At 48.9% G+C, this 14,232-nt stretch overlaps 3 non-coding genes across 3 annotated transcripts; all 3 read right to left on the bottom strand.

Annotated features, from left to right (window-relative positions):
* Positions 1 to 1,242: 1,242 nt before the first annotated feature.
* On the bottom strand, positions 1,243 to 1,433 carry LOC138415597 (U2 spliceosomal RNA). The gene has a single exon (XR_011247343.1). It is a non-coding gene; the product is annotated as a U2 spliceosomal RNA (small nuclear RNA).
* Positions 1,434 to 7,622: 6,189 nt separating this feature from the next.
* On the bottom strand, positions 7,623 to 7,818 carry LOC138415608 (U2 spliceosomal RNA). The gene has a single exon (XR_011247354.1). It is a non-coding gene; the product is annotated as a U2 spliceosomal RNA (small nuclear RNA).
* Positions 7,819 to 13,343: 5,525 nt separating this feature from the next.
* LOC138415602 (U2 spliceosomal RNA) lies at positions 13,344 to 13,534 on the bottom strand. Its single transcript, XR_011247349.1, has one exon. It is a non-coding gene; the product is annotated as a U2 spliceosomal RNA (small nuclear RNA).
* Between the last annotated feature and the right edge of the window lie 698 nt (positions 13,535 to 14,232).

Below are 14,232 nucleotides of genomic sequence, written 5' to 3'. Positions count from 1 at the left end.
TGCATAATATTGGTCCACGGATATGTGGAGAACATTTGAATGTTTTCTCTAGGAAATCCTCCAATGCACTAGGTCCTGGGTTGTGATCTTGTGGAGAGAAAGGCCTGTAAAAATGAGGCTGCAAAAAATAGTACTCCTAAGTATACCGCCCCAATAAGAAAACAGAAAATCACATGTTGGTAAAACAAAACAGAAACCTTCACATGAGACAGGTACCCAGAACAAAATGAGGAAGACACTAACAAAGCTATAACAAGCCTGTTGTTTATACTTTCTCTTTTCCCTGAAAGGGGTGCACTATTCCTGAACATACTACAATACCAGGTTGATGCGTGGAGGGGACAGAGTAAGGTTCTACTCCAACTTCCCTGCTCCAAAAATCCATTTACTAAAATGTCCTAGGATAGAGGATAATGGTATTGTTCAGTTGCTAAGTCCTGTCTGACTCTTTGTGACCCCATGGACTGCAGCAAACTTCCTTGTCCTTCGCTGTCTCCTGGTGTTGCTCAAACTCATGTCCATTGATTTGGTGATGCCATCCAACCATCTCATCCACTGTCTTTTTCCTCCTGCCTTCAATCTTTCTCAGCATCATGGTTCCAATTCCCACAGCGGCTGCTTTCTCACCACACTGTCCGGTGCACTTAGACAGGCACCCAGCACCTAGATCTTGATTGAATGCCGGAGTCAATGGAAAAGGACAAAAAGGAGATAATATGGGGAAGTCGCTCTGGCTTAAACATGATTTGAACTTGTGCTGACCTGAACAGCCTGCCTTATGTTACTTTAGGCCCTCGTCTCTTCTAAGTAATAATACAACTTCTTCAGTGGCACTGACCTCTCCTTGTCAGTCAGACACCTGTATAAATGAAATCCCAGTACAAACAACACATGCTGATTTTAAAGCCCATTAACCTAGACTCCAGGTGGATCTTAGTGGCTCTCTGCAGGAACTGCCTGAAATCAGAAAACACAGACACTTGATTTCTGTTGAAGACATCCAAAGACAGAAAAGCCAAGCCAGTGCTTTGGAGGAGAAACTGGGAATACTAAGTGGGAGCTTGGCCACCCCTTCCTTTTGTAGCCTGGGCCAGGCAAAAATCTGGGGAAAAATAGAGGCTTAAGCACACGCTTTAAACTACACCTGCCAAACTGTAGGAAAACAAGAAACCAAGCTCCCGGCCTAAGTGATTTCAGAGAAAAGCCAGTTTCTGCCTTTGGGTACTTAGCTAAGTGTCCCCGAGGGGGTGCACCGTTCCTGGAGGTACTGCAATACCAGGTCGATGCGTGAAGTGGACGGAGCAAGCTCCTATTCCAACTCCCTGCTCCAAAAATCCATTTAATATATTGTTCTCAGATAGAGAACGTATCAGATATTAAACTGATAAGAACAGATACTACACTTGATCTTAGCCAAAAGGCCGAGAAGCGATACCGTGGCACCGCCCGTCGCTGTGGCCGTCCTACTGTCCTGCATGTTGCACTCAGGGTGACCGGGTCCCCGCTCACTCCAGGTCTCCCTTCCTTGGCCTCGTTGACAGTGCTCTGGCGGCACTACACCAGACGCTCGAGCAGAAGTTGGATTCTCCACATTGTAAACGAGAAATTCCGCATCCGCTGTGGCTTTGTGGTTCTCGGGCGGAAGCGCCGCCTCGAATCTGCATGCCCCGCCCTCTGTCGCCACGAAGGCGTGGCTCGGCGGGACGGCAGCGCCCTGGGGACGGCAGCGCCCTGGGGACGGCCTCGGGGCGGCGGCAGGGGAGCTCCTCCTTGGTGCTAGTGGAGAGGGGAGACCCGACCGGAGAGGGTGCGGGGTGGCTGGCGAGAGGGACCCGTGCGACGCTGTTGGCCGAGAGTTTTCCTGAAGACAAGGTCGCAAGACTCACTCGCCAGAAACGCCCGGACTTCAGTGTGTTACAGAGGCCTCCGCCTGTGGAGAGAGGGGCGCCGTAGGATCGGGTGTGTGGAGGGGGCTTCCCGGCCAGGAGGAAGGCGGATGGCCCACAGTGGGGAAGGGAGGGAGCGTGTGGATGCGGAGGGCGGGGCCGGACCGCGGGAGGGGTTCACTCCAACTCCAGGGCCCTTGTCCTTTGTTGCTTCTACGAACCAAAGCGATCCCGGGCTTCCTACCGAAAGCTCCCTCCGCCTAGGCCCTCGTTTCCCTACCCCTCCTCCTGAGCTGTGGGCCTCGCTGGTGGCTCAGATTGTCAAGAATCCGCCTGCAAGACAAGAATCACGGGCTCGATTCCTGGGTCGGAAAGATTCCCCTAGAGGAGGAAATGGAAACCCAGGACTGTGTTCTTGACTAGGAAATCCCATGGACGCAGGAGCCTGGCGGGTCACAAGGTCCCAAACAGTTGGACACAGCGACTAAACAACAGGAAACATTCTGTTGATCTGAGCCGTCACACCCACTAGCCACAAGCAGCCAGAGAACTCTGGGCTGGTCAGTTCAGTTCAGTTCAGTTGCTCAGTCGTGTCCGACTCTTTGCGACCCCATGAGTTGCAGCACGCCAGGCCTCCCTGTCCATCACCAACTCCCAGAGTTCACCCAAACTCATGTCCATCGAGTCGGTGATGCCATCCTGCCATCTCATCCTCTGTCACCCCCTTCTCCTCCTGCCCCCAATCCCTCCCAGCATCAGAGTCTGGGCTGATGGTTCCTCCCAATTCAGAGGTACTGAAAGTGGAAAAAACACATGGGGATTTCAAAGACTTAGTATTAAAAATTGTAAAAAAAAAAAAAAAATCTCTGTAATGATAATAATATTAACATATTGAAATGATATTTTAGACATTGGGTTTTGTTTGTGGGGGTTTTGCAAGAGCTTGCCAGAACCCGGAAGAGGGATGGAACCCCTGCCCTTGTCATTGGAAAGCATGGAGTTCTAACCACTGGACCACCAGAATTTGAGATGTCTTGAGTAAAGAACATATTAGACTTAATTTCACTCACTCCTCTTTATTTTTTTATAGGCCTAAGAATATTTAAATTTACCTGGGAAGGGATTCCTTGGTGGTCCAGTGGTTAGGCTTCAGTATTTTCAGTGCAGGAGCCCAGAGAACTGGGATTCCAAAAGCCACACAGCGTGGCCTAAGGGGAAAAAGTTATGTTTGTGACATATACTTATTGAAAGCATTGTTACAGATGGAAGTGCTGAGAGGCTAAGAAACTTGCCTAATGTGAAAAGAAGTCAGGATTGGCATTCAAGTATCCTGCTAACCAGGGGTCCTGATATTCTAACTGGGGATATTAAGAATGCCTCTCTGATGAAGGTACTAGTGAATCTACCCATGGAAATGAAAGCACAGGGGGATGTCTTGTTGAGTATACTCTAGGGAAAGTTACTTCTTGCCTGTAAAATAGGCATTTAATTCCAATTTATAGTCTTGTGAACTATCTCTACCTACTCACCCTGAGGATTCCTGTTTCATATCCCACTTTCCCTGGTCTTATATTTCTGCTAGGCTGCCAAGTTGCTTTGACACCCATTATGCTCACATGGCATAGATATACATGTAGCTATGGACACAGACACATAGAATGTAGGTATATTCACAAATATACAGCCATTAGTCCTGTATTGTCTTTCACCTTGATGGGTAAATATTTTGTTTGCAGGTGTATTATCAGCACCTATGGTAGTGCTCTGAACGTATTTGACTCTTGATGAATAAGGGCTGAATGAATGGTTGAGGGTCCGATGAGACAATGTATAATGTGCTTAGCATGGGACTGACAAATTCTTCAAATTTCTTGATCAGAAATTCTGGAAGGAGGCCCCAGCTCTGTTTTTATCAAGTCCTCTACGTGGTACTTGGAGAAGGAAATGGCAACCCACTCCAGTGTTCTTGCCTGGAGAATCCCAGGGACGGAGGAGCCTGGTGGGCTGCCGTCTATGGGGTCGCACAGAGTCGGACACAACTGAAGCAACTTAGCAGCTACATGATACTGGCAAATTCCCAAATTTGAGCATGCATCCATTCAAAGCTATGCCCCCTCCCAATGTGGGTCAAACAACATGGGTGACTTGACAGAAATCTATGAAATCAAGAAGCTGAATCAGGGACTTTCTGGTGGTCCAGTGGTTAAGCATTCGCCTCCCTATGCTGGGGACACAGTTTGATTCCTGGTCTGGACCTAAGATTTCCCCCATGCTTCGAGGCAACTAAGTCTCAGGAGTGCTCAGGAGCCTGTGTGCCACAACTAAGACTGGATACAGCCAGATAAGTAAATTCTTTTTTTTTCAGTCAAACCAATAAAGTCTCTGGGGATTGGCTCCTATTGTGAAAGCTCTAAAGAGTCTCTCAGCTTGGATAACTGGCAGACAGCGAGTTCCCTGCACAGCGTGAGCCTGATTCTCGCCCCTCAACTCACCTCTCTCTCCGTCTCTCTCTGGTGGGCTTGTTCCTCCTCCTCCTCGAAGTTGTTGGCTGTTGCTCCCATGGTACTGTCACTCTCTTGGGGCTCTGGCTGCTGTTTCTTGCTGATCACCCAAGGCTCCTCCTGAGGCCAAGGTCTCCCCAAGTGCCAGTGTCCTGTGTAGATGGATGCTGGAATCTGTCCCGGTGTGGATCTGTTTCCTAAGAGACCACAACCTGCTGCAATTGCCTCTTCCCAGCCTTCTCCAGCCTCCAGCCTCCTCCCACCTCTGCCTTCCCAGCACCAGCTATTAGGCCCTCAGTAAAAGCATAAGAAATGTCACTGAAATCAGATTTCCTGCTCAGAAAATGTTCATTTACATCTGATCTTACCTCCACAAAAACCACTTGAAAAGGGTGGCTTTTCTATTCTTAACCTCAAACTGTAGTGAAGGTCCTGTCTGAAAGGATGACTCCAGGGGAATTCCCTGGCAGTTCAGAGGTTAGAACTCCACGCTTTCACTGCTAAGGGCAAGGGCTCAATACCTGGTATGGGATTTAAGGTCCCACAAACTGGGTAGCATGGCCAGAAAAAGAAACAAACAAAAAGACCCCAGAAGGAAAGAAAGGAACCTGTCCAACTCGACTCCTCCCCTTTTCTTCAGACTTAGGCAGTGACAGACTCATCCACCAGAGGGCAGCATCTGCTCCTTTTCTGCCCTGGCCTGGACTCTGGGACTTGGTTTTGGATGAGTTACCTCTGAATGGGCCCCTGGCGGGAGAAAAGGGTCTCTAAGACCCCCCTCCCACAGTTTTTCTTACTTTCTTTCTTTTTTTTTTTTTCACATTCATTCTAATTAGTAGGTTGTGTTTCCCCCATTTTATTTATTTATTTTTTGGCCTTGGGATGTTAAATCCCCAACCAGGGACGTAACCTGTGCCCTGTGCTGTGGAAGAAGAGAATTGTAACCAGTGGACAGCCAAGGAATTCCCTCTTTGTTATATTCTTGAGGAAGCATAGCTGGCATTTGAAATATGGCTCTTTGTGATTTCCAGTCTGAAGCCGCTCCTGGACTTCCACTCCCCTCCCATCCCTCCTCCTGCAGACTCCCTTCAGTTTTGCACTCAGGTCCTCGGTTGGGATGCTTAGGAGACAAGGATGTCCTCAGCTTCTTCCTAGGTGAGCTCCACCCATCCTGTACTTTCCCCTACTTCAGAGCCTGGGCTGTTTTGGGGAAATGGACCTGGAATCATCTAAGCCCCTCATTGCATGCAGAGGAAACCAAGGCTCCCAGGGCGAGGTGGCTTTTTCAAGGCAGTTTACTTGACAGGACAGGACTCATGATGACTCTCAGTCCAGGGTTCAGCCCGCCAGGCTTTGGTTGGCGGGGGCAGCCTCTCTCTCCAGTTCCATCCCTCCCATGGCCTCTGATTTTCTCCTCCAAGAACTCTCTCCTCCCCAGTAAAGTCCTGAGGGTTCAGTATTACCCAGACCTTTCCTGAAAGTGCAGGGTTTTATAGGTATCCCTCCCAACCCTCAAGGTCTCAAGGACCACAGACCAGGAAACTCCCAACTAAGGCTGGGTGCTTGGTTCCGACACTCAGGGAACTCCTTGAGTATATTTAGTCAATCCATCATGTAGTCATGAAACATGGAAGAGTTCCTGATTGCCTACTGTGTGGCCAGCACAGTGCTGGGCACTACGGAGCTGTGGTTGTGAAGAACCAACTTCTGGGCTCAGCACTTAGTCTGGTGGGGATCCAGCTCTGATGAAGAACATCAGTCAGCAGCTGGAATCTGACCCAGGACAGGGAGCCAATGGGAGGAACTAGATAGGTGCCAGCTAGTCTGTCCTTCTGTCTGGAATTCTTCCTTGAGTCTTGGCCAATTAATCTTGCCTCTGATGTCACCATTGGAGAGGCCTTCATGAGCACCCCTCCCCCATGTAAAATAGCTCTCTCACCAGTCACTCTCCAGCACATTTCCCTGTTTTCCTTCATGGCTTGTATCACTATCTGAAATGAGCCTCTTGAGTCATTGTGTGTCTCTCTCTCTTCCTGTTTATAATGTCCATTTCATGAGGGCAGGCACTGAGACCTTCAACCTGATGAGCACTCCATCTATGAATACTTAAAGTAAGAATGTTCAAATATTCTCTGTAACGTATCCTCCAATGCACTCTGTCCTGGGCTGTAATCTTGTGGACAGAAAGGGCTGCAGAGGTGAGGCTGCCAGGAAATAAAATGGTCACTAATGGAGGAAGGGACCCTGGGCCCCAGGGTGGATTTGGAAGTGGGGACTGGAGTTCCCATTTAAAGGAGACTGGACTTGGGTAGGCCCACAACCTGGTGTCGTCCTGACAAACTGGGCCCCTTCCTTCACCCCCAACTTGCCCCACTACCTCCTTCCCATTTGTTCACCAACACCTTTCCTGGCGAAGGCAAAGGATGAAAGGTGGGGTGAGATTGCCAGTTTCAGCGCCCTTATCAGATAATCAAATGACAATTTCCTTCTTGGGTGTGAGGCCCAGGAAATGTAGATGTTTTCTGTTGTACAACGATTGTTCACAGCTCACTTCTGCTAATTTCTATCTGGGTGACTTTGGACAAGCTTCTTAATCTTTCTGTTCTTCAGTTTCTTCTTTTAGGAAAAGCACACTTGGGTGGAATCTTGAATTTAAAAAATTCCCAGAGCTGAGAGTCTTCTCCTGGGGACTCCAGCAACCCTGAACTGTTTCAAATTTCTGTTAGGTATTGAGAGCAGTGCCTTGTCACTGGATAGAAGAAATAATCTAGTACTAAAGACAAACAAAACTACTAAGGGAGCTGGAAACAGCCTTATTACTTTATTGCTTTAAAAGATAAACGAGAAATTTAACATAAAATTGGTGCATGGATATAACCCTTACAAGAAATGTACTCCTAAATTAAACTGCCCAAACAAGAAAATAGAAAAACACACATTGGCAAAACAAAACAGAAAGCCCTGTATAGATCTGTACCCAGTAACAAAAAGATGAGGAAGACATGGAAAAAGATGTAACAAGTCTGTGGTTCATATTTTCTCGTTTCCCTCAGAGGGGTGCACCATTCCCGGAAGTACTGCAAGACAAAGTCTGTCCGTGGAGTGAACAAGTGAAAGTGAAGTCGCTCAGTCGTGTCCGATTCTTTGCGACCCCATGGTCTGTAGCCTACCAGGCTCCTCCGTCCGTGGGATTCTCCAGGCAAGAGTACTGGAGTGGGTTGCCGTTTCCTTCTCCGGGAGATCTTCCCAACCCAGGGATTGAACCCGGGTCTCCTGCATTGGAGGTAGACGCTTTACCATCGGAGCCACCTATTCCCACTCCCTGCTCCAAAAACCCACTTAATATATTGTCCTCGGATAGAGGGCATATCACATATTAAACTGATAAGAAGATATTACACTTGATCTTAGCCAAGAGGTGGAGAAGCGATACCATATGCTCGGTCCTAGCTATCACCGTCCTCCCTTCAGCTCCAGTAAATGCACGGCGAGCATCCCAACCCTCAGTGAACATTCCTGGCTTACTCTCCTATGTCTGTTCCAGAACAGTGAAACTGCGCTTGTTCTCTACAATATTCACATCCCTGTTTGCAACCCTGCCCATCTTTCCGCAGAGGAGGGCCCTAATTTACATGCCCCGCCCCGCCCCTCAGGGGCGTGACCACCACCATCCAGCTCAGCTCTCGGCACCGTGCGTACTCCTGGCCCCCGCCGCTCTGCAGAAGCTGCTGTGGCGCTGGAGGTCGCTGCGCTCGCCGCACACTTTCCAGCTCCGGGGAAAACGCAAGGGTTTTGCAGTTGGCCGCCTCAGGGGGTCGATGGAGGGAGTTGCAGGACGACACCGGCCGGCTTGCTCGCAAAGCAAATCCTGGGTCATCATGACTGTGCATTTGGGAGATTAGGGTTTGTCGGGGGCCGCCAGGCAGACAGAGCCCACAGCTTGAGCAGAGAGAGAATTACGAAGGCGGGGGAGGGGAGAGGCAGGAACCGCCTTGACTGAGAACGGGTCTCCATACCCCCTGTAACGGCTAGGCTCCTTCACTGAGACCCCGGGGTCGCCAGGCGGGCGCACTTGTCTTTCCTCCGTTCTCCGCTAAGCAACTAGAGAGCTGCAGGGTCTGTGAGACTATCACAGTCGGCCCTAACCGACTCTCTCAGGTTCAGTCGAACCTGAGGGGTGAGATCCCTGACCTCACGACAGCCACCTGCCAGGCATTGCCCTGCATTCTCTGCTATGATCGAGCTCACTTGGATTGAGGAGGATTGACACTGTTATCATCTAGAGAGGATTGACACTTTCAACATCTTCATTTCACCGTTGTGATCAACGAGACCAGAGAGGCTGAGAAACTTGCCCTGGGTCACTCAGCTAGAAGGCAGTTGACCTGAGGAGTTGATCATGGTGTTCCAAGACCTGCCGGGTTCTGAAGCACAGGTCCCGCTCACTGATGGAGTCCAGACCAGTGACTGCTCTAGTTGTCTAGAATGTTCACACCACTTTTTACACCCCCGCCCAGCCTTCCGCAGAGGCGGATCCTAATTTGCATACCCGCCTTTCTCCGCCCCAGGGGCGTGGTCGGCCCTTCTAGCTCGGTCCTTGGCACTGTCCTGGCCCCCGTTGCTCTGCAGAAACTGCTGTGGCGCTAGAGGTCGCTGCGCCCGCCGTACACTTTCCACGAGAAGAAGGGGAAAGCCACAAGAGGAAGGCGACACTGAAGGACAGCAAGGCTGCAGGTGGCACACACATGGATTTGCTGGCGCCAGGCCCACAGCACCATGGTTTTGATAAGGGTGGGTGGCACCTGGGGTCAAGTCATCACCTGAGCCTGCCTTGGCTTCTGGCTCTCTGGTTCCCTGCCGGCTTGGGTTTTCCCTGTCTCCTGTGGGAGGAGAAAGGTGGGGGGAGTGATCTGTTTCACTCCTTAGGGAAACCTAATAACCTTCTGGACAGATTAGCTCTGAGGTCCCCTCTGGACATGCCTGGCAGGAGTCAGCCCTCAACTAGCAAACACTAGGGATAAAGAGAGTTTTTGCCAGACACTCCTCTGAGCTGTCATCTCCCAGTGTGAATCTTGGTCCTAAGAAAACCTAACTTGGGCCCCGTTTTGAGCAATCTCCCTCCCTTCTGCCACCAGAGGTGCTCCTCCACGCCCCAACCTGGTTTTGCCTTCTAGCTTGCACCAGACCTGACATGCTATATGTGTGCTTTGTCTGTGATTCTACTATCTGCCTCCCCTTCTGCCCCTCCACCCTAACGACTGGGAAGATTCTCACTTGGACTGCTTTTTCCATCACTCTGTCACAGTCATTAGGCTAGTGCCCAGCACCTACATCCATTTACGGTATGGACAAGTGGGAGGATAAGTATTAAACTAGATATTATATCAGTTACACTTACCCAGCCCCTGACACGTGGTTATTATAATGGCTCTTCAGGCTTCCCCAATTCATGATCTCTCTGCTTGGTTCCATGTTCCTCAGTGGTCATTTAATGGTTTCCCAGGTATTTGGGAATTGATCCCCAGACAGTTACATTCCTGCAAGGGAGTGTCTCACATTAAAGTGATTTACATCACCTTCTAGTTCATTCATAGCACCCTTGGGAGCTTGGTTAACTTGAGTTAGTACCCCTTCCCCATCATGCCCTGTGAAAGTATTAGTTGTTCAGTTGTGTCCGACTCTGCAATCCCAGACTATAGCCCGCCAGACTCCTCTGTTCATGGGATTCTCCAGTCAAGAACACTAGAGTGGGTTCCCATGCCCTCCTCAAGGGGATCTTCCTGACCCAGGGATCAAACCTGGGTCTCCTGCATTGTAGGCAGGTTCTTTACTGTCTGAGCCACCAGGGAAACCCTACCATGCCCTGTTCTCTGCTCAGACAGAAATTCTGCTGCTGGCCCCAGACTTCATCCAGATGCCATGTGCCTTCACTAAGGTATTGTATCCTCAGAGACCCTGATATCCTTGCCCTGAAGGAGTTAGGAGTAACAGGTCAGGATGGGACTCTAGGACAACCCACAGAGGTCTCAAGCATTTCCTGTTTCTGCAGCCTGGGGAACCAGGTACATTGTCAGACTCTTGCATTTTTGCCAAACTCACAGGTTATAGATTATATCTCATTGTTGTTTAAATATGCATTTCTCTCGTTATCGTTGTATGAAAAATCACATTTATTATAACTAATTTTAAAGACTTTATTGAAGGACAGCATACAAAAATGATGTTAAAGTGTAAAACTTGATTAAATTTCACAAAGTAAACTCACAATTATAACCATTACTCTGCTTGAGAAAAAGCATTACTATCTCCTAAGAAGATGTCCTTCTGACCCTTTCTTGTCATGACTCTCTTCTGCCTCTAAACAATGATATTTCTTATCTTTCCCAAGAATTGTGATTAAAATTTTTTTTTTTTAATTTTTGGCTGTGCTGGGTCTTCATTGCTGCGTGCGGTCTTTCTCTAGTTGTGCAAAGCGGGGGCTACTCTCTCGTTGTGGTGCATGCGACTGTCATCACAGTGGCTTCACTTGTTGCAGCACGGGCTCTAGAGGGCAGGCTCAGCAGTTGTGGTGTACCGGCTCAGCTGCCCTGTGGCATGTGGGATCTTCTGGAACCAGGGATTGAACCATTACCACCTTCACTGCAAAGCAGATTCTTAACCACTGCACCACCAGGGAAGTCCCAGAACTGTGGGATTTTTTAGCCAAATTTTATTGAGTGGTTTGCTCTTTTCTGATCACATTCTCAGGTCTCTTTGTAGAATGCTGAGGTTCACCCTACCTGTGATAGATTTGCAAATATTTTTTCCCAGTATCTTTTTTTTAAATTGCATAGATGTGAATTATATAAATGGATATAATATATAAATGTTTATAAACAGTTGACTTTCAGAGTCTGAGTTATAGTATGAGTTAGGTCATCGGGGAAGGACTTACTGAGACAGAGTGAGGAATGCAGGAGGTTGACAGTAGGGAAGGTTAATGCTTTGAACGATAAAAGGCAGGAAGCAGGAAAGAAGTTCTGAACCAAGCTGGCAGCTAGAGGAGTCCAGATTTCCACCTCACCCAACCCAACCCAAGAAATGACTGGGCCCTGTGACTCCATGGAGTTCAGGATTGAGGTCCCCAAGAAGTATGGGGCCCATTGTGTCCTCCGTTGCCTGCCATAGTGGCCCACTGTTCATGTGCCCATTGGGCCAGGCCGGGGATGGCCAGCTACAAATTCTGGTGGAGTTATTCTGTCTGTTGATTGTCCAGTGCCCTCCTCCTCCTCAGTCCTGACAAACCACTTCTTAGGTTGGCTGCTGTTGTGGGCCTGACCAAGTTTTCAGTCTTGGAGGCCTTCTATACAGTTTGTGACTCATGATCTCTGTCCCATGGTGGCCATCTGTCTCCACAAATGCTTAGTAGTTTGCCAGAAGCTGCTTTTGGGAACATGGACAAGCCTCTGTTGCTGTGAGTGTCGTGTCCTGGCTCTAGAGCCCTGAGGCCCTGCATTGCAATCCCCACTTTAGCTTACCACCAAGTCCCTCATTTCCCTTCACTCACCTGCCCGTCTCTAAGATAATAGGGTCTGCCAGGTCCACTGAGCCAAGTAGTGGGCTTGCCTCACCTCACTTGCTAGCTTTGCACTCATTTCTGGCCCAGGCCCAGCTCCAAGCTGAATATCTTTTGGGTCACATGGCTTATGAGCCCAGGCAGGATTTTTTTGTGTAGAATGTGTTTGAAGTTTCCAGAACTCTGAGAGGCCCAACTAGGCCCTGTGCTCTCTTCTCTGTGGTCACTGTTGAAAGAGGAAACAATTTACCTCTCCTTTGAGAAAGGCTGAGCTGGATGAAGAACAAGCTGGAATCAAGATCGCCGGGAGAAATATCAATAACCTCAGATATGCAGATGACACCACCCTTATGGCAGAAAGTGAAGAAGAACTGAAGAGCCTCTTGATGAAAGTCAAAGAGGAGAGTGAAAAAATTGGCTTAAAGCTCAACATTCAGAAAACTAAGATCATGGTATCTGGTCCCATCACTTCATGGCAAATAGATGGGGAAACAGTGGAAACAGTGGCTGACTTTATTTTTGGGGGCTCCAAAATCAGTGCAGATGGTGATTGCAGCCATGAACTTAAAAGACGCTTAGTCCTTGGAAGGAAAGTTATGACCAATCTAGACAGCATATTCAAAAGCAGAGACATTACTTTGCCAACAAGGTCCATCTAGTCAAGGCTATGGTTTTTCAGTAGTCATGTATGAATGCGAGAGTTGGACTATAAAGAAAACTGAGCGCCGAAGAATTGATGCTTTTGAACTGTGGTGCTGGAGAAGACTCTTAAGAGTCCCCTTGGACTGCAAGGAGATCCAACTAGTCCATCCTAAAGGAGATCAGTCCTAGGTGTTCATTAGAAGGACTGATGTTGAAGCTGAAACTCCAATACTTTGGCCACCTGATGCGAAGAGCTGACTCATTTGAAAAAGACCCTGATGCTGGGAAAGATTGAAGGCTGGAGGAGAAGGGGATGACAGAGGATGAGATGGTTGGATGGCATCACCGACTCAATAGACATGAGTTTGGGTAAACTCCAGGAGTTGGTAATGGACAGGGAGGCCTGGTATGCTGCGGTTCATGGGGTTGCAAAGAGTCGGACACTACTGAGCGACTGAACTGAACTGAACTAGGAGAGAGTGTTGCAGCTGGTGCTCCACAATAGGAACCCTTAAACATTGCAGCCTTTCTTGTTTTACTGTAGTATCGCTTTTTTTCTCACTAAGTTCACTGTGCTTTGTCAGATTTCTGGTGTGCCAGCACATTCCCACTTTTTTTTCAAGAGTTCATACCATGGAAAACATGAGTCAATATGATACGTTACACTGCAGCCTGAACAATAAAAAACTACAAAAGTTCCGTGGAATGAAAGCCTAAAGTAGTTTAAATCTAATTTTCATTACCAAAGATATTCCCCCGAGGGGGTGCACCGTTCCTGGAGGTACTGCAATACCAGGTCGATGCGTGGAGTGGACGGAGCAAGCTCCTATTCCAACTCCCTGCTCCAAAAATCCATTTAATATATTGTCCTCGGATAGAGGACGTATCAGATATTGAACTGATAAGAACAGATACTACACTTGATCTTAGCCAAAAGGCCGAGAAGCGATATCGTGGCACAGCCCGTCGCTGTCACCGTCCTGCTGTCCTGCATGTTGCAGTCAGGGTGACCGGGTCCCCGTTCACCCCAGGTCTCCTTTCCTTTGCTTCGTGGACACTACTGTGAATGGTACTGTATTGGACTCTCGTGCAAATTTTTTATTCTCTACATTGTAGGAGAGAATTTATATACCTGCTGTAACTGTCATTCCCTGACGGAGGCTCCATTTCTAATTTGCATGCCCCGCCCTTTCTGCGAGGGTGGGTGTAGCCTTGCGGGTTGACAGCCAGCTTCTCCTCTTGGTTTCTGCGCGCACGAGCGGAAGCTGGGCTAGGGCGGAGCTGTTCCTTGGCACAGGCTCATGGGGAGAGGAACGATTTGGAGAAGTTGGGGTCGGGCGAACCGAGGAAGGGCTCTGTGAAATTGACCAGCCGACTGGTCATAGTACGAAAAAAGTCCTCTGGTCTTCACTGTGAAAACAACAGGGTCCCACGGATTGGCTCTGTCCAGCCATAACCCACTCGGAGGCTGGGACTCTGGGAGTGTCTGTCTACGGTAGCCTACCAGGGGCTATCGAGAGAACTTGAGACCCGAGATCTGGCTCTCCGAGTACTGCTGCCCTGTCGTCAGAATCCCCACCCTGCCCCGGCTGCAGGCCCCTAGGGCAAACCCCTTAACCTCCAGAGCTCAATTCCCCAGCTGAGAGGT

Source organism: Ovis canadensis, chromosome 11 (assembly GCF_042477335.2).
Source record: "Ovis canadensis isolate MfBH-ARS-UI-01 breed Bighorn chromosome 11, ARS-UI_OviCan_v2, whole genome shotgun sequence".
NCBI classification, from domain to species: domain Eukaryota; kingdom Metazoa; phylum Chordata; class Mammalia; order Artiodactyla; family Bovidae; genus Ovis; species Ovis canadensis.
Note: the sequence above shows the minus strand (reverse complement) of the source record. Positions and strands in the feature narration are given on the sequence as shown.